Source organism: Danio rerio, chromosome 10, assembly GCF_052040795.2.
Source record: "Danio rerio strain M-AB ecotype USA chromosome 10, GRCz13ab, whole genome shotgun sequence".
NCBI classification, from domain to species: Eukaryota; Metazoa; Chordata; class Actinopteri; order Cypriniformes; family Danionidae; genus Danio; species Danio rerio.
In genome coordinates this window covers 5471819-5493283 of record NC_141030.1, presented here as the reverse complement: position 1 = coordinate 5493283, position 21465 = coordinate 5471819, and the positions used below count along the sequence as shown (strand labels likewise).

General features: G+C 36.3%; 1 protein-coding gene across 3 annotated transcripts in view; it reads right to left on the bottom strand.

Annotated features, from left to right (window-relative positions):
• cdc42se2 (CDC42 small effector 2) overlaps positions 1-21465 on the bottom strand; it is a 62524-nt gene that overhangs the window by 27767 nt on the left and 13292 nt on the right. Inside the window, exon 2 of one of the 3 annotated variants that reach the window (NM_001159835.3) lies at positions 19385-19553. The exons of 1 other annotated variant lie outside the window; for it this stretch is intronic. The gene's annotated coding sequence lies outside the window, so the exon portion shown is untranslated. Of the gene's footprint in view, positions 1-4675; positions 4762-19384; positions 19554-21465 lie in introns of those variants that run through there. One more of the 3 variants, XM_087269799.1, reaches the window with a different exon arrangement.

The following is a 21465-nucleotide window of genomic DNA, read 5'->3' as shown; positions in this document are numbered from 1 at the left end:
CAATATAATTTAATATAGGAGTCTACTAATATGAAACTGTGACAGATATGATAACCAATAACTCTTTAGATTTGGAGGCCGATAGTCGATAGTTGAGCGGATAAATATTATCAAACTTTTCAGCATAATTGTAAAAACAAAAAGCAAACATACAGTGAACTTCAAAAAAATTTGAACTGATCTCTGAGTTAAATCAACTATTCTTTCTATAGTCAAGCTTCTTTTATATAAATAAAATTGACTGCTTGATTAAAAAAAAAGCATAAAAATAGCAACCAAGTGACTATATACTGTACAGTATAAATTAACTAAAATCGCAATATCAGTATGTGAGGTGGTTTCTATCAGCGCATATAATACTTTATTAATACTATAATGCTTATGAATAATACTATAATACTTAAATTATACTATAATTATACTGTAAAAATTATACTATAATTTATTGGCCAAATATTGTTATTGGAGCAATTACAATAAAATTAAAAATAACATTTATCGGCCGATATCATGATCACCGATATATTGTGCATCCCTAAATATAATATCATTCATTCATTTTCTTGTTGGCTTAGTCCCTTTATTAATGCGGGGTTGCCACAGCGGAATGAACCGCCAACTTATCCAGCAAGTTTTTACGCAGTGGATGCCCTTCCAGCCGCAACCCATCTCTGGGAAACATCCACACACACATTTACCCACTACTGACAATTTAGCCTACCCAATTCACCTGTACTGTATATCTTTGGACTGTGGGGGAATCCGGAGCACCCCGAGGAAACCCACGCGAACACAGGGAGAACATGCAAACTCCACACAGAAACGCGAACTGAGCCAAGGCTCGAACCAGCGACCCAGCAACCTTCTTGCTGTGAGGCGACAGCACTACCTTCTGCGCCACTGCTTCGCCCTAACACATACAGTGAACTTCAAAAAATTTTGAACTGATCTCTGAGTTAAATCAACTATTCTTTCTATAGCCAAGTTTCTTTTATATAAATAAAATCGACTGCATGATTAAAAAAAAAGCATAAATAAAGCAACCAAGTGACTACATACAGTATAACTAAAATCCCAATATAAGTTAGATGGTTTCTAGCATGTAAAGTGGTTTCTACCAGCAGAAATAATACTTTATTAATACTATAATACTTATGAATAATACTATATACTTAAATTATACAATAATTATACTATTAAATTATACTATAATTTATTGGCCAAATATTGTTATTAGACCAATTACAATACAATTAAAAATGGCATTTATCGGCCGATATCGATATAATTACCGAAATATTGTGCATCCCTAAATATAATATAATATTATATTTACTGTAATGTCAATATAATAAATATTATATAGTATATTCTAAATATAGTAAATACATATAATATTTTATAATAGTATATAATAAATATAGTAAATATTATATAGTATATAATAAATATAGTAAATATAATGAATAAATATAATAAATATTAATATATTGTAAATATAATATAATATTATACTTATATCAGATGCGAGAGAGTGATTTTTTTTTTATAAATCTTTCCAATATTGGTTTTTGAGATGCAGCAAGTACACCACACAATTGATTTTGTCAAATCATATGTAATTTTGTCAAATCATATCATAATATGTAATTGAATTTTCTTTATATAAAAGAGTAGAGACTAATTTATATCCAAGTGCATCAGCTTCTACAAACTATCATATTAAATCTTCATTAATTTTACTTATTACACAGCTATTTTACAGCCACAAAGCCAATTTATATCAAGAATGACAGTGAAATTAATAAAAATATAATATATATAATGTAAAATAAGAGCAAAAACACTACTGTAGAATCAATATCATTGGATCTATTCAACTAATGAATGATAGAAATGTTGACAGATTTAAATAATGTGATCATTTAAAGCTGCAGAGCAATAAACATAACAATATGTGGACTAGGGCGTATGATAACAATTACAGGTATATTTATGTCCTTTTTGTGAGTGGGGCTTTAGAGTAGTAAAATTAATCAGCATTTAGAGTCTGAACTGGTTATATAATATTAATTGCAATCGTTCACAAGTCAAGTGTTACATAATGCTAAGCCTTTTTTGGCTAGACATGCCGTTGGTATCTTTTTGGTTTTAAATCAAAGATCATTTGATTATTGGATTATTTCAGAGTTTTATTTATTTACGTGTAATACATATGGTAAGATCAATATGCAAAAAACTTAGTCTACTATCTGTATTTGCATTATTTCTTCATTTTAATAGAGTTTAATACAATAGAAGATGGAAAACGCCATTCAAAATTAGGCAGTTTCTAAAATCAATAACTTTATATATTGTACTATTTTTTTTATCTGATAAAAGATACAAAAAATATTAATTCCATTTTTCAATAACAATAACTTTGCAACGTTATGGTTTTTACTGTGCTTTTGATCAAATAAATACTCACTATAAGCATTAAAACAAAGAAATTTAACACCAATCAGTTGACAATGAACAATACCAAAACACTTATTATTCTTAGCTAATGCTAAATCCAAATATGTAATGATAGATGTTAAAATCAAAGTTATATCTGTAAAACATTAGTTTCTCCAATGTGAACTAACATGAATATGAATATACTTGCATTTGCATGGTTAAAAGTTATTAGATGGCTTTACATTAAAAAGTGAGTAAACCCATTGCTTTTAAAGCGATTAGTTGACTTTACTTCAAAAAGTGAGCATCGCTTTTAAATCGATAAGTTGACTTTACTTACAGGGAGTGAACCCATTGCTTTTAAAGTGATTAGTTGACTTTACTTGAATAAGTGAGTAAACCCATTGCTTTTAAATCGATAGGTTAACTTTTTCTTAAATAACTGAGTAAACCCAATATAAAGTGATTAGTTGACTTTACTTGAATAAGTGAGTACACACCTTGCTTTTAAAGCGATTAGTTGACTTTACTTACAGGGAGTAAACCCATTGCTTTTAAATCGATTAGTTGACTTTACTTAAATAAATGAGTAAACCCATTGCTTTTAAATCGATTAGTTGACTTTACTTGAATAAGCGAGTCAACCCATTGCTTTTAAAGCGATTAGTTGACTTTACTTAAATAAATGAGTAAACCCATTGCTTTTAAAGCGATTACTTGACTTTACTTAAATAAATGAGTAAACCCATTGCTTTTAAAGCGATTAGTTGACTTTACTTAAATAAATGAGTAAACCCATTGCTTTTAAATCGATTAGTTGACTTTACTTTAATAAGCGAGTCAACCCATTGCTTTTAAAGCGATTAGTTGACTTTACTTAAATAAATGAGTAAACCCATTGCTTTTAAATCGATTAGTTGACTTTACTTAAATAAATGAGTAATCCCATTGCTTTTAAAGCGATTAGTTGACTTTACTTAAATAAATGAGTAAACCCATTGCTTTTAAAGCGATTAGTTGACTTTACTTAAATAAATGAGTAAACCCATTGCTTTTAAAGCGATTAGTTGACTTTACTTAAATAAATGAGTAAACCCATTGCTTTTAAAGCGATGAGTTGACTTTACTTAAATAAATGAGTAAACCCATTGCTTTTAAAGCGATTAGTTGACTTTATTTAAATAAATGAGTAAACCCATTGCTTTTAAAGCGATTAGTTGACTTTACTTCAAAAAGTGAGCATTGCTTTAAATTAATTAGTTTACATTACTTAAAAATGAAGTAAACCCATTGCCTTAAAATTATTAAATGAATGAATTACGTACATAATTATAAAAATCATATTAATTAAACTCAACCATTTCAAGTTACAGTGTATTTACTCACTTTTTTAAGTAGTCAACTGGATGCTTTTAATGCAATGGGTTTACTCACTTTTTTAAGTAAAATGACTAACAAATTTTTTTTCAGTGTAATAACATTAACAAAATGCTGTAAAATGCTGTCATGCTGTAAAATGTATTGCTAGTTGTAGGTTCAAGTATACGCATGAAATGTCAAAATTAAAATGTAAAAGTGAAATGTAAATGAACGAAGCATAGTGAATCTACTGTTACTATAATATAATATAATACAATATAATATAATATAATATAATATAATATAATATAATATAATATAATATAATATAATATAATATAATAGTTTAATTTAATAACCTTATCTTTTATCCACATCACCTTCCCCTATTTGCAAAAAAAAATAAATAAATGAATAGATTTCATAACCTCCTCCTCATCAAAATCTCGAACAAAAAGAAAGATTCATTGGATTTACGAAATATTTTTAAGGTAAGTGTTAGCAAACAATTTATATGGGCTAAAAATAAACAAACAAGTTAAGTTGAACATTACTAAGTTGTTTTGTTTGTTTAAATTCAGCCCATATAAATTATTTGCAACCACTTACCTTAAAAATATTTAGTACACCCAATGAATCAGACCATATCAGTTGTTTGCAACCACTTACTTGTATTAAATCCAATGTAGTTAATCCAATGAATAATTTTTTTCAGTTTGCAGAATGAAAACGTGTATCATTAAACTGATTCTGTCAAACCACATCAGTCAATCTGACACAACCATCCTCATATATCAGTCCCAACAAATCCAAAAAAACTGCAATAATCCCAAAAAATCCTCATCTTTAAAAAAAAAAAGAAGAGTAAACTCACCATCCTGAACTCCCTCCAGTGATGAACTGTGCATAAATCCTGTCTCTTCCCTGTGAAACAAGCCTAAGGAGCAGTGAACTCCGACTGCGCTCCGCTCTCCAGGAGGCCTTTGTCCCTCACTCAGTTACGGATCAGCGGGCGAGTGGCATTCATTCACTGCATCATTGGCTCTCTCTCTCACTTCCCGGCCCGGGACTCCTGCACGCTCCTGAGGTATAAGCTCCGCCCCCCCTTCCCGAATCCCCATCCCGACCGCTGTGGAGGATTTTACATAAGCACCATCCTCCCACTAAACCAGCGTTCTCCTTCTCAACATGGCTTACGTAAGCAAAATACTTGCAAGAAAAACGGTGACGAAAAACCCAACAATCCATAATCCTGTTCACTGTATCACATAAGAGCATTAGGGACGTCGAATTACATGTCAAAGCACAACTGCATTCTTTAAAGGGATAGTTCACCCCCAAAAAATGAACATTCTGTTATCATTTACTCATCCAAACCCCAATTGAGTTTATAATATAGATCATTTGAAGAATCCAAAACCAAACAAAAAGTGCTAAGGGGTAGCTTTAATGTGTCTCTGCTCTTTGGGTAAGGGATTCATCAAAATAAACAGCAAAACCGTAATTAAAACAAGTGGAAGAATTGTTTGGAGACATGGGTTGCCAGTGTTGCGCTTATAAAAGCGTAGCAACGAAGGTTTTGTTTCCGTTTCTCTACGATAAGAGCATGGCTCACATGTGGACGTGTGGATTAGAGATGCGCGGATGGGCTATTATTTCATCCGCAACCGCATCACAAAACTCATCATCCGTCCGCCATCCATCCGCACTAAAATTTTTGACCAATTTTTAAAACCGCACCCGCCCGCCATCTGCTGACTAAGCTCTTTATTTGAATGGCTTATTCCTTTTTATTATTTAATGAATGTTTCTTTATTGATTATTAGTGAATAGAGAATGACTTAAATGGCATGCAGTTAATCCAAACGTGCAAGTCAAATCCATCATTTATTGACGCTTTGAAGTGACGCTAAACAATACGAGGACGTGTCTTTTCACTTGATTCGATTCCTCGGTCCTTAAGTTTTTTCCTTGCGTCCTTCCCTCGCATCATATAGGGGCGGAAAGACGAGGAAAGAAAGCAAGGAAAGGAAACGAGGATGCACAAATAAGAAATGTGAAGCACCCTATGAAGCTCTCAGAATATCAGCAGTGAACTCCGTCTCCAATCGGCGCACAGGGACAAAAATAAATAGCCTAAATTTAACGCACTGTACCGTACAATTTTTTTTTTATTATTGTAGCCTAATAGAAAACGCATTTTGACACATCATTTTAACATGCTATAGCCTACTACTAAATGCCTGTTTCACTTATTTTTTTAGCAAATAGATAGAATAATAAGTCATTTAAATTATAGCCTATAATGTTTACATTTGTAGTTGTCCATAGCAACCCAAAAAACTTACCTGCTTGCCTTGCACATTAATGGGCACAGTTTTTCGACTTTTATTTATTTATTTATTTATTTATTTTTTGCTGTGGATGTTATTGAGCTTGTAGAAATCGGAAACAACACAGTTCTGCGACACAGATGAACCTTTATTGATATCTCTATCAGACAATATCTATTTTATATCCCAAAAGAAACAAGAGGCAGTAAAAAATATTAACATAAATATCTTAATGTAGGCATAGGCTATAGTCGCATGCTTTGGCAAACAGTTGAAAAAAAGTAATAAAAACTTCATATCGTAGCTAAGCCTTGTAGGCTCAATCACACCCACAATTAGAAATTAAATTAGAAAAATAAAGATGCCATCCCTCTTTGAGCGAAAATAAAGTCTGACCAGGCTAAATTGCCTGGATGTCTATGCCCCAATAACCCATGGACTAGGATCATCCCCTCAAACTTGAAGCATAATGAAATACTACGCCATAACAGTTGCGACAAAGAAATTCTGGCAAAATAGCTTAAAGCCTTGGAACGTAAAAGCGAGGCTAAATGTCTAGAATAGGCAAAAACAATATGAACGTAAAATTATCAGCTGCTGCTGACCGAACTCAAAAGTTTATATTGAACATATGTGTAGAACATAGGCTAATTGGTGTAATGTGCCTGACCTTAGGTCTAGTTTGAATTTTTTTGGCACTAGCAGGAATAAAATAGCATATACAGTGTCAGGATTCAGACGAGAGCGCCTGGCCTCTAATGCGCCCTGCTGCACTGAAGGAGCGCTCGCTCGCAGCACTTGTTGCTGGATTGCATAGAATTCTCTTGGCAAGGTGCTGTAGACTTGGGACAGCCTTGTTTCTCCCAAAAGGAAGTAGATTTTCCTCTGCTGATCCGTCTATACGAAAGTTTGTAGAGGAATACTGTACTTCATCCAGAATTAGTGTATCCGATTCCTCCTCCCATTCTGTGAAGTCAGTCTAGGCTTTTTCGTTGGTGCGCCAGCTATGTGTACAAAAACAGTACAACCGCCCACCACCCGCCCGAATTTAATTAAAATATTATTTTTCGTCACGTCATCCGCCCGATCCGCGGTTTATCCGCGGATTCCGCGGCTGTAACCGCCATCCGCGCATCTCTAGTGTGGATTACAGTGGTCTGCTAACATGCGACAAATCATCACTACAATATTAAGGACTGAAAGATCCGTTGTAATTGCTGCTCTCCGAATGTAAACACCTTAAACTATTACCGTCGTGTAGGTTTCTCGACACGTTTTGTGACAGGATAGTCAATACCGGGGTGTCAAACGTACGGCCCACAGGCAAACGAATTTAATGTGGCCTGCGAGATGATTCTGTAAAGTATAAAGATGAGCTGCAATAATTCAATAAAAGACACTGCTGTTCTAATTGTGTCCACTGGATGGCGCAATAGCAAACTATTAATTTCAGAAGCCTGAATCAGTGTCAGTTTGAAAGCCTTCTCAAAGAGACAGACCTCATCGATACCGTCATACCAAACTGAGGTGATCTCACGAGGAAACGTAACTATTTTACGTTTTGGCAGTTTAGTGGCTAATTCGTACGAGTTCAGTCCTATGAAAATGTACCAGTTAAAAAAGGAGGTGTGGCACCCAATCACACCTCTAAACCCAACCGTCATTGGTGGATACACAATAGTACTAAATCGTACAAACAGGCCCAGATTGGCTAATCGGGAGGACAGGGAGAATTCCCGGTGGGCCGGTCCGTTTTTTGGCCGCGAGGGCCGGTGTCCCTAGCTCCAGAATCTGTTGCTCTCAGCAGTCACACTTTTTAAATTAATTTATTTATTTACTTGACCACAGTTTTCTTATATAACTCAGATGTGTCACCTGTCACTATACAACTGTTGTGATCCAGTGGTTAGCGCTTTAGATTACGACGCCACCGACCCGGGTTTGATCCTCGTCTGAGTATGTTTTTTTTTTTTCATTTTTATTGTTAAGACATGCAATACTGTTAGGGTTGTTGAACATTTAAAGTTCTAAAGCAGCTGTTTTTTAAAAAAAAGACATGATAGTGTAATTAGAAACTGAATTGGAAATGACCTTATTTTAATATATTCAGTCGTGAACTGAGGTGGGCCGGTCTGAGGCTTAAAACTCCAGGGCTGAAAAGGAGTCCCACTCCGGCCCTGCGTACAAATGAGATCGTACGAATTTATACAAATTAGCCACTTTGTTTGTCACCACATATCTTTGTGAGCAAGTTTTCTCTGTAATGAGCATAAATAAAAGAAAGCTCGTGCACAAGAACTTGAATGACATCCTGAAGTTTACACCCAGTCAGGATGTGACGCCTGATATTGAAGCGCTGGTGAAAGCTAAAAGATGACAGGTATCAGGAGTCAAATAAACCACAACCTCACTTAAAGTGCCGCATGAGACACCCAGATATAGTTCTGCAGACATCCCAAGTCTCCTGGAAGTTTCGGGAGTCCTGCATATGCATAGAGACTCTTGGATGCCCACAAACAAATGGTAATCTCCCAGAAATTGCTTGTCCCACCATCCTCCCGCCCCCCCGCAAAAATGTTGCGCGCCCCTCTCTCTCCCCACCTATCTTCGCATACATTGGCGCGTTTCTTTTTGATATTTGGTACCAGTTCATCATAAAGAAACGATGTTCTCTTTGACTCTGGACGGAAACGGTGCTTTACTCACAAATGTTTTATACGAACGCATTCGTAACTTTGATTTAGTGGTTAATTCGTATAAAATCATACAATCTAATTCAAACAACTAAGTACGATTTGCTCATCAACCAATGATGGTTGGGTTTAGGGGTGGGGTTGGGTGCCACAACTTCTTTTTAAAATCGTACACTATCATACGACTATCAAATTCGTACAAATTAGGCACTAAACTGACAAATCGTAAAATACTTGAGTTTTCTCATGAGATAAGGTTGGGGATTCCCGTTTTAAATCTAATCTTTGGATGAAAACCAAGCCATTGACTTTCATTATATGCTTTTATGTTCGGATGTGAATGATTGCCTTTTTCCAACATTGTTAAGAATTTCTTGTTTTGTGAACAGAAAACAGAAATCCTAAACGTTTAGAACCACTGCAGTTTGGAAATATTTATTATTGGGTGTAATATCTCTTTAATGCTGGAATATGAGATGGATATATACAGTAACAGGAGTAAATCCAACTCAGCAAAAAAACGTGGCTGATTGGAGAAGTGCAAATATAAATAGTTTGTTTTTCAGGAAGGGAAAACCCAGCAGCACTTTTTGAAAGCTTATTAACCAAAGCTGTGGATGGGACAATAGTTTCAGTTGTTCAGCGTAGACTTTCAATTCCTCCGTCTTTGGACTTGACATAGTTGCCAGTTGGGGTCGTGGTGGGGGTGGGGTGGATGTATGATTGTGCTGAATTTAAATGTGTGCAAGGCTTTTGGAGACCTTTTTAATACCATTTCAAATGAAATTCAATGCCAACTTCGTACCCATTCCAAAAGAAGTATGAGAGGAAAATGTCAAATCTGTATAAATTTTGAACCCTAGAAAATAATTATGTACAAGTGGGCTTGAATTAATTAAAACATTTTATTTCAATTATCAGTTATATTTAATACATACGCAACAGCGTGGTCGTCCACCCAATGGCGAATATGAAGGTCCAACTGCTTATTTTTTGTCATTTTACTGAGACTCTCGTCAAACACACAAACCCGTTGGCCTTATATTCAGTTCTTCAGTAATAAAATGAGCCAATGCCAATTTATGGATTAAATAGAAGCAGTTTTGTTGCTTCCACACGAGAATGTAGCTGCAACATGGTAAACATGGTGTGAAAACCTCTGTAATGTTCTCATTCGATGTGTAAGAGTGCTGCTCAAAGACTGTTTTAAGGACCCACATCACCTCTGCCTGCAGAGTTGTTGTTAAGCCACAGTAAGAAAGAATGGTCCTTGGCTGTGGTGGCAATGCTTAATGTAGAAATTTCTTCATTACTGATAACCAAAGCTGTTTTAGGGTGCGTTCATAACTGTGAATCGATTTAGAGCTGAACTCTGCAAGACATTGGATTGGATTAAGCAGGATTGGAGACCACTGCTTAAAACACAACCAGGTTACGTATCAGAGAAGTGCCCGTGAGACTATCAGCTCTGACCGGACAGGATTTCATTAACAAGAGTGCAGTACAACCTCAATAAGACAGTGTATGTTCCTTTACATGAGTATAGACAGGTGCACTGGAGAGAAACACTGTGGTATAACGTTGGTTATACAGACCCACAACAACACACTGGCCATCTGCATGGCCTTGAGCCAAATGTAGACTGAGCGGCCTCTTTTTCTATTTTCTTTAGGTTTACTCCATTCAGACATCTTTTGCTAAAGGAAAAAGCTGCCCTGTTCTCTCACTTCCTGCTCTTACTAAATAAAAGAAGCAGATCTGATTTCTTGTTTAATTTTTATTCAACTCATTCTAAGGGACTCGTTTGATTCAGTGAATCCACCTGGTTGTAAAGCTGGCAAGAAATGAACAGAATTTACATGAATATACTCTATGGCTCAATTTATATTCAAGGTCTTTTTTTCCAATAAAAACCTAATTTAAATGCGCTCATAAGCCCCTTTCACACATACAGACCTTTCCGGAAAATTGCCGGCAATTTTCCGGAAAGGTTGTATGTGTGAACAGGTCCTTTTTGAAAATACCGGTAAATTCTTTCTGGCTATTTTCCGGAAGAGAAGTTGTAACATTACCGGCAATTTGCCGGAACGCTGCGCTGTGTGAATGCAGAAGGAAGATTGCCGTAATAAGCGCGTGCACGTCTAGAACGTGCTGACGTGAGACGTCTGCTTTAACCAATCACAACAGTCAGACGCATTTACGTCCGCGCGGTTTGTGAGAATAAAAACCTTTGAATATTTTTCCAGACACTTTTAGCTGCTAGAAGTTAGTCAGATCACGTTTATATGTTCTTCTTAATGGCAACTGTGTAAATAATCATCGATGAGATGCTTATGATAAGCCGTTGTTTGTTTACCTTCAAGATTTGCGTGTGCCTGTGAAACAGCCTGTGAGCGCCTGCACACGCACATATAATGAACATCTCGACATGCGAAAGTGATCCTGCGAAAGTTGTTCACAATACTGATCATCCACAGAGTTTGTAATTTAGTCAAATGTTTACAAATACAAGCGCAGCCGTTTAAAGCTCATTTGTGGTGAATGATGTCAGAATTTACCGGTATTTTGGAATGGATGTGTGAATGCTCTTTTCCGGAAAATTTCCGTAACGTCCTCGCCTGTGTGAACAGCGCTTTTTTGAATATACCGGTAAAGTCGTTCCGGAAATTTTCCAGATATTTACCGGTATCACTGTGTGAAAGGGGCTATACAGGTCAATTGATCAGAACACTGGGTCTCATTCACTAATTTTGTAAAATTGCCATATTTATAAACTAATGTACTATATTTATAAGCTAATGAACAGATAGTGATCGCTCTTAAGAGATAACTACGAACATGTCTACGGTGCCCATTTGGATTAGTCAATCAACTTAAGTTGCATGTTTTTGGACAGTGGGAGGAAACCGGGGAACCCAGGGGAAACCCTGGGAGCACGGGGAGAACGTGTAAACTCAGCACAGAAATGTCAGCTGGTTAAAGGCTAGAACCAGTTACGTTCTTGCTGTGAGGCAACAGTGCTAACCACTGGGCCAACGTGCCACCCATATAGGAAAGGAGGATGAGTAGGAGTGGAAGGGGGGATTCTTCAAAACGAAGATGGCTGTCATAGGGTATTTATAGTGGCTTAGGAATCGTCTGATTGGTGAATCATAAATTCAATGCAGGGCCGGCTATACAAGTAATCATAAGCACGTGATCCTCTCAAACTTAGTTTATAAATGAACTTCACTTTTTTAATTCAACCCACAAAGTACAAACAAAACATCAACACTTGGTGCAATCAATGCATTAACTTATTTGTTTTCACTCCATTAAGTGGACTACTTTAGTGGACTAGTGTAGAGAATAGTGAATGAGGGTATAAGGGGGTGACTTCAGATACAACCTATCGCTATGTTTCGAGGCATTCGATTGGCAGGTTGTTGCTGACGTCTGCTGACGTCTTCATCAAAGCTAGTTAGCAGAGAAAGTTGATGATCAGAGTCATGCTACCAACAAAACCTGATTTAACTGGTTTATTTATGTCAACTCTAAATGAATTTGGTAATCCTTGAGTTTGTTCAGCCACCATCTGACACCATTTATAGGCCCAACTCTCAAAATAAAGCTGATGAAATATTTACAAATGTTTCTTTCCCCCCGTGTCAGGGGCACATTCTGATGATATCACGCTTTTTCCTTAGTATCCAGAAGACAAGTCCTCCTTTTGTGATCTGGATCACAAGACCATATAATCACAAGCCTCTGAAAAATCATTAGCTCGTCTACTTTACCTTTTAGGAAACCTTTCACACAAACATGTGGTTTCTTATCTCAATAAGAAAAATATATGGTTTCCAGTCATGAATGTTTGCATGAGGATTTTCCCAATTTTTGGAAATGATCAAATTTCACACACACATTGGCAGATTATTTTGTTTGTTTTAAAGAGCCCATATTATGTTTTTTTTTTGAAAATGAGCTTCCATGCCGTGTGTAACACAGCTCTAAGTGAATGAAAACATCAAGCTGAGGTTTAAATCTAAAAGTGCAGCATAATAATTAATTAATTAATAGTAATAATAGTAATAATTCCTTACATTTATATAGCGCTTTTCTGGGCCCTCAAAGCCCTTTACACAATGGGGGGGAATCTCCTCATCCACCACCAGTGTGCAGCATCCACCTGCATCAGACCACACACCAGCTAATTGGTGGAGAGCAGACAGAGTGATGAAGCCAGTTATGATGTGGGGAAGGTTAGGAGGCCATGATAGTCAGAGGCCAGTGTGCAGATTTGACCAGGATGCTGGGGTTAAACTCCCACTCTTTTTCGAAGGACATCCTGGGATTTTTAATGACCATGGAGAGTCGGGACCTCCGTATAACGTCTCATCCGAAATACGGCGCTCACTGAGCAGTATAGTGTGCCCAGCACTATACTGGGGCATTAGGACTTACACAGACCACACAGTGAGGCCAGTACCCCCCTGCTGGCCTCACTAACACCACTTCCGGCAGCAACCTAGCTTTCCCAAGTGGTCTCCCATCCAGGTACTGACCGTGCGCAGCCCTGCTTAACTTCAATGGGCGATCATGTGAGAGGTGCAGAGAGCTAGCGGCCGGAAATGTTTAAAACTATTAATTCTTTAGCGAAATATTTGACTCAGAGTCAAATTAATGAATCGAGTTGGTTTCAGATCTTTGCATTGATCGAATCGACGTCGATACGGTCCCTCAAAATATTTGTACTTTCAGTTCTGTTAAAATGTGCACGCGATTTCCCTTCACACACTAGCGGACGCGCAGGAGATCACAGGACAGATCATGACGTGAGGATGATGATCACTGACAGATGAAGATTCGGCTGCTGGGAATAAAGGGTTAAAGTTCATTTACACAACAATACCACAGTATAGAAAACCATGTGCTGTGTTTGTTTCTGTCAATTTTCTAATGATTGATACATTAACCTAAGCTGCAATGCCAGATTCGTTGGCCGTTTGCTATTAAAGCAGCAGCAGAGACTATGGGACTTTGTCAGTAATTTTTACAGTTCATATAGACCAGTTTTTTCTTCCTCTGGATCATAACATGTAAGTGTCATTAAAATTGTTGCCACGTTTTGTGTAATTTGCAAAATATGTGTTTAATTGTGTGTTATAAGTTGTAATGGCACCGCGCGGCTTGTAATCACGTATCTATTACAGATCAGTGCTTGTACTGTATCTCTCAGGTTAAATCTGTACGAGGCTGTTCACATATCGCGTTCATTAAATTTTTAATGCAAAATAGGGGCTTTTTTAGTTTTTTTAAAACTTAAATTTGAATTAGTGCTTGTGAAAATCTAGTCTAGAAAACTGTTTGTCTTGAAAATGCTTATTGGTTTAAGAAATTGTAGATATTTGGACTAGAAACAACACCACAATTCAATGTTATTCTATGCTGTTTTAAGCAGATCACGGCCGTCAGGAAACTCAGATGTGTGATGCAGCATTGCGACACCTTGCAGGGTGCATGAAAGGATGTGTTTTACCACAAATGTCACCAAGTCTAGCAGGATACGTTTGCATGGTACCAATGGCGGAGGGTTAATTTCCCTTTGCAAAGAAAAAAGTAACAAAGCCTGCCTTATACCGCCGTTACCGCCAGCTGGCAAAGGCAACATCAGTGTCTCATCTCTCCTTAAGGCAGTGGCCCAGATACTATTGACTATTGAACGGTTGCTTAATAAAGCCATTACTGTCTTTGCCAGACACGCCACTTTTGGCCTATGAAGAAATATCTCAAATTCCTCACAACCATTATACCCTAGGGCGATGTTTTGTAGGAATTATGCCTAAAACTTCTGTTATTAATGTATTAGGTTATTATTTTTGATTCAAAGAAGGAAATTAATCTGAGTTTAAAATAATTAGTAATATCTTTGGTTAGCTTCCAAAGCTGGGGGAAAGGCAGGCATAGCTGTGACAGCCTTAATCTAAAATGTAACACAATTTTACTGTATAAAGAGCACAGCCAACACATGCATCACATGCTCGAAAGTCGCAAAGCCACAGAAAACAGGATGCACGCTGATTGGCAATGAAAGGGTTTCAGACACTCTACAAAGTGCCAAAGACCCTGGTACTTACTTATTAAAGTGAGTTCACAGTTTTGATTCATTTATATTTAACTCTTGCGCAATTACTGAGACGATGTGGTTCAGTGAGTAGATTGGTCTAGATCTGGTTCCAAACTAACTCTGGTGAACTTTGACTGAAATTTGAATCAAAGCAACATCATTTACCAAAGACTTCTAGTCCAAACAAAAGATGTGACCCTAAAAAGACATATTTATTGATACAAATATTTAGTCCAAGAGGGAATTTGTTATTATGGGAGGTTAATTGGAGAAAAGCATGGCTGCTACCATACAAATTTTGCATTTCAAATAAAGTAAGAGAACTTAATTTAAACATTTTACATAAAATATACCCGACCAACATGTTACTTTCCAAATGTTCAGATATTGAGAAAGAATGTTCATTTTGTAAAAACAGAGAAATCCTTGTCACTTATTTGTTTGATTGAGTGTGCAATTATTTTGGAAAGACTGTTTTTCTGATTATCCTGCTAAAAATATGTTGATCACACTGAATGCAAAAGAAATGATTTGTTATTTTGAAAATGGTGATAAACACATGAACACTTTTGCTAATTTTATTATTTTAAATGGTAAATTCTTCATCCAAAAATGTAGACTTTCAAAGTCTCCTCCTTTATACAAGGTATTTGTCAACGAACTTATTCTGTTAATGAAGTCTCTCAAAGCTGTAAAAATGTAAAAGCTCTGTCTATTGTAGGCTATTATGAATCTGTTTTTGGCATCTTGTGGATGTCCTCCATTTTTTTATTTATTTTTTTATTTAAATTATCTTTGGAAGTTTTGTTTGTTGTCTGTTTTTGCTGCATTTGTAAATTACTAATGCATAATAATAATAATAATAATAATAATAATAATAATAATAATAATAATAATAATAATAATAAATGAATACACTCTAAAAATGCTAATTTTTTTTAACCCAAAGTTGGGTAAAATATGGACTGTAGGTAAATTATTTTTTCATTATATTTAAATTACATTTTTTAGCCCAACAGCTGAGATTGTCCAGTTTTAAACCAACACTTGGAACTGTCCATATTTTAACCCAACAGTTGGGATTCAATGTAGTTGGGATTGCCCATATTTTAAAGCAAGGGATGGGAATGTCCATATCTTAACCCAACAGTTGGAACTGTCCATATTTTAGTCCAACAGTTGTGAAAATTAAAACGAAAATGTTTTTTTTTTCAATTGATAATTTTTTCTTTTGTTTTCTTTAACTATAATAACCTTGTTGCACACACAAGTCTTATTTGTTTTATTTTGGCTACAATAAAATATTTTTTTTAATTTTTAGAATCTATTTTAAGGTCAATATTATTAGTTTCAGACTCCTCTAAAGCATAAAAATACCATCATATGTTTGCAAATATTTAAGAAACATGCTAAGTGAACATTCTTGTTTATCTGAAAAACATTTCTGAAGTCAGTTATTCTGCTTTGGAAATGTGCTTTACATGCCGGAACCGATGTCTTTGTTTTTGGTTCTTTTAACCCGTGCACTGCCGCTTTAGCCAAGTATATTTCAACACCCAGGGCTGCCTTGGTGGACAACCTTGTATTTCATTCATTAAGTCAGGAAGGCTCTCAAAGTAAGTGTTCACGACCGAAATGCGACTCCTGGTGGATTGTAGCAGACTCTGAAATAAGACGCAGATTCAGAGCTCAACATGAGGTGGTTAGTAGTCCAGTTAGTAGTCCAGTTTTAAACCAAATATGGGATTGCCCCTATTTTAAAGCAAGGGTTGGGACTGTCTATATCTTAACCCAACAGTCAGAACTGTCCATATTTTAGTCTAACAGTTGTGAAAATGAAAACGAAAATGTTTTTTTTTTTTCAACTGTAGTTTTCATTTTTTCGGTTACTATAATAACCTTGTTGCACACACAAGTCTTATTTGTTTTATTTTGGCTTGAATAAAAGAAGTTTTAAATTTTTTCATAAACTATTTTAAGGTCAATATTATTAGTTTTGGTCTTTTCTAAAGCATAAAAATACCATCATATGTGTGCAGATATTTAAGAAACATGCTAAGTGAACATTTTAGCTTATCCAAAAAACAATACTAACGTTAGTTATACTGCTTTGAAAATGTGCGTTACGTGCCAGGACGTCTGTCTTTGTTTTGGTTCTTTTAACCAGCGCACTGCCATTTTAGCCAATTATATTTCAACACCCAGGGCAGCCTTGGTGGACAACCTCGTATTTCATTCGTTCAGTCAGGAAGGCTCTCAAAAAATGTGTTCACTACCGAAATGCGACTCCTGGTGGACTGTATCAGACTCTGAAATGAGACGCAGATTCAGAGTTCAACATGAGCTGGTTATAATTAGTCCAGTTTTAGGATTGCCCTATGGGATTGCCCATATTTTAAAGCAAGGGTTGGGAATGTCTATATCCTAACCCAACAGTTGGAACTGTCCATACTTTAGTCCAACAGTTGTAAAAATGAAAACAAAAATGTTTTTTTTCAATTGTAGTTTTAATTTTTCGTCAACAATAATAACCTTGTTGCACACACACATTATTATATCTGTGTGTGTGTGTGTGTGTGTGTGTGTGTGTGTGTGTGTGTGTGTGTGTGTGTGTGTGTGTGTGTGATTTTAGTATATGGCTGAAGTTGTCAAAAGTCTCCCTGGACTAATTCTGATCTATCTAATACCAGATAAGAGCCAATATGCACTAACAAATACACTTTCAAGAGTTCACCCTTGCCAATGATTAATTATAAAGCGTAGCAGGCTGTCCCGGGAGAGAGCCCTGAGTTCGTGAGTTCCTCAAGCTCGGGGCTCCCTCTTGTTGCAGGGCGAGAGTGGAGTCTGAGCTTAGGTAGGTCTCGGGAACTCCCCTGCTTGATTATGAATTGAATCCATTGCTTGCCTATAATGACAAATAATTTGTCATTTTATTTATGTTACATGTTTTAACCTGTGGGAGTAAACCGGAGTGCCCGGGGAAAACCTACGCAAACACTGGGAGAACATGCAAACTCTGTACAGAAACGCCAACCTGGCCAGGTAAGGTCTGAGACAGTGACGTTCTTGCTGTGAGGCAATGATGCTAATCATTGGACCTCCGTGCTGCCCTAATAAAAAAAGGGGAGGACTAGGGGTGGAAGGAGGGATTCTTCAAGACAAAGATGGCTAAGGTAAGATGCTTTGGTAATTTATAATGATTTAGGAATCGTCTTATTGGTGGATCGTGCGTTAGCTAACGAGGATCAGCTGCTATCAATCACAAGCGCGTACTCCTCTCGAAATTAGTTTATAAATAAGCTTTACTCGTATGCATTAACCAATACACCTTATATGCATTAACATATATGCACTATATCACTATAACAAAGTATTGTGCAAGGAATCAAGCAAAAATAAGCCTTTCACTAATGTTCATTTCAGGCTGAAAATTGCTGTCAGATGCATATGATTATTTTTTGGGGGGATAAAAAGATGCAAAAAATGTAGATGGGGCATATTATGGTTACTAAAAGTGATCCTTAAGACTAAAACCCACCAAATATTTGACATTATTCATCATTTTCATCAATTCAGGCCCTGGGAGATACTCTATAACCTTATAAACCAAAAATATGTTTGGTTGCTCCGCAAAGGCCAAACATGAATTAAAGCCTGCAATGCCACAAAAACTCTCAGGGACAAGTGCCAAGGTACAATTACAAGAGGAATTTCTGACCATCTCACAGCCCAAAGGTCTTAAGCACGGGAGGATCTCTTAAAGAGAAACATATGGAGGCTAGATTAGATTAGAGACGTTCCTGAGCATTCTCCAGCGTGGTCTACAAACACACAGTTTAACACCGTGCCGTAACACACTCGTAGGAAAATGCAATGGTTTGAGCGGAAAATGCGATTTCACAGTCTTGGTATTAAAACAATCCCAGCATACACTCTTGTTTTTGTCCCGAATAACAATGGTGCGAGCTCTCGTATAATGAGCGCTTGACCAGATTTCTGTGCGCTTAGCACCAAATAAAGATTATTCGATTTGCTCTTGGATCATATGATGAAGAGCCAGGTTGCAAAACAGTCAAACTAAGCTGATCTTTTAGAATCTAGAGCACAGAAACAAGGGTCATGGTTTATAATAAGGCTGTTAGTTAATGTACAGTTGAAGTCAGAATTATTAGCCATTTCCCAAATGATGAGCAAGGAATATTTCACAATATTTCCTAAAATATTTTTTCTTCTAGGGAAAGTCTTATTTGTTTTATTTCAGCTAGAATAAAAGAAGTTTTAAATTATTTAGAGACCATTTTAAGGTCAATATTATTAGTTTTTGACTTTTCTAAAGCATAAAAATACCATCATAGGTTTGCGGATATTTAAGAAACATGCTAAGTGAACATTCTTGTTTAGCTGAAAAACAATGCTGAAGTCAGTTATTCTGCTTTGAAAATGTGCATTACGTGCTGGAACCGATGTCTTTGTTTTGGTTCTTTTAACCTGCGCACTGCCAGTTTAGCCCATTATATTTCAACGACCAGGGCTGCCTTGGTGGAAAACCATTACGTCAGGAAGGCTCTCAAAGTGTTTGTTCACGACCGAAATGTGACTCCCGGTGGACTGCAGCAGACTCTGAAATGAGAGGCAGATTCAGAGCTCAACATGAGGTTGTTAATATGTAGCAACTACTATAAATATTACAAACGTAAATAAGTAAACAGCCATTCAGAAGCACAGAATAGTGCACTCACTGCACTCCAACAAAACGGTAAAGTTTATTATCTAACTAATACGTATTAAACCTCTTTAACATTACTAACTGTACATGCTGTATCACTGATATGTGTTGGCTTGCACTGAGTCACAGGTCTAAATTTGTTTTTATGAAGCTGAGGTGAATTATTTGCTGCTGCTTTCAGCAGGGGCGAGGCAGTGGTGCAGTAGGTAGTGCTGTCGCCTCACAAACTTGCTGGATAAGTTGGCGGTTCATTCCGCTATGGCGACTAGGGCTGTGCAACTAAGCGAAAATCCGATTTCGATTTCGATTTTGGCTTTTAACGATTATGAAAAACCATTAATCGAGATAAACGATTATTCCATCACATACCGCCCCCTTTCAGTTGTACACGTGTGAAAACTCTTTACCTCTGCAAAGCAAAGTTCCACATGAAAATGACTAAAAGCATGTGCTGTAATGTAACTTTTGTAGCACGGGAAGTGCATCATTCATATTTTTAAAAGCGCAAAAGAGCACTTGCTTTTGTGTGTGTGTGCGCGCCGTGCTTAGCCTCGTACAGGTAGTGCGTGTGTGTGTCTGCGCGCGCCGCGCTTAGCCTCAGACAGCAGAGCACACACACATCTAACGCGATCTTAATGTGAGCGCTTTAATGGTGAAATACATGCAGATTTGTGTCAGAGCGCGGTGTTTAGTGATTATTCATAGTAACCCTCATTTGTGTAATAAACAAACAAATTGTGAATCAAAAGACACGTCAAAGAGAAACCATATCAGAGCCGCACTATTCTTAAAGTTACAGCGCATGTTATTCTTGCTGCTTTTATTTATCAATAATTAAATCAAAAATACAGTGAAGATGCTTAAAGCACAGTTTAAACATGACAGATTTAATAACTCATTTCTAATAACTGATTTCTTTTATCTTTGCTATGATGACAGTACATTATATTTTACTAGATTTTTTTCAAGATACTAGTATTCAGCTTAAAGTGACATTCAAAAGCTTAATTAGGGTAAATAGACAAGTCATTGTTTAACAGTAGTTTCTTCTGCAGACAATCAAACATATATATTGCTTAAAGGGGCTAATAATATTGAGCTATTAAAATAGGTTTCAAAATATTCAAACCTGCTTTTATTCTAGCTGAAATAAAACAAATAAGCCTTTCTCCAGAAGAAAAAAATATTATAGGAAATACTGTAAAAAAAAACCCTCTGTTAAATATAACTTGGGAATAAATTCACAGGAGGACGAATAATTTTGACTTCAACTGATAATCGTTTTGAATAATCGTAATTACAATTATGACTAAAATAATCGTGATTATGATTTTTCCCATAATCGAGCAGCCCGAATGGCGACCCCGGATTAGTAAAGGGACTAAGTCGACAAGAAAATGAATGAATGAATGCTTTCAGTAGTATGGCAATAAACGTCATGTACAATGGCATTCAAACTCCCATTATTAGCATTTAACACTGAATATAGCACATGAGGTGCACCCGAGGGGATCGATGTCCGTTTATCCTGTTGTTAAGCTGCAAGAAACAGAAGCCGTTTCTAAAATATAAATGTCAGGTGTTGGTTAGGACAAAAACTGCTTTTAGTATGGAAAATATTCCTTCTATCGTGTTGCCCTTAAGTTATTGTAATTATGATCATTTCCAGAGGTACAGCATTGTATTTTTATTTTACTTATTTCAATAACTTAATCAGGTTTCAACTAATGTTTTAGTTATACAAAGTTTAACTTAATATTATGGTCATTTTGATTGACCTAAGCTTACATTTTCATTTGATTTAAC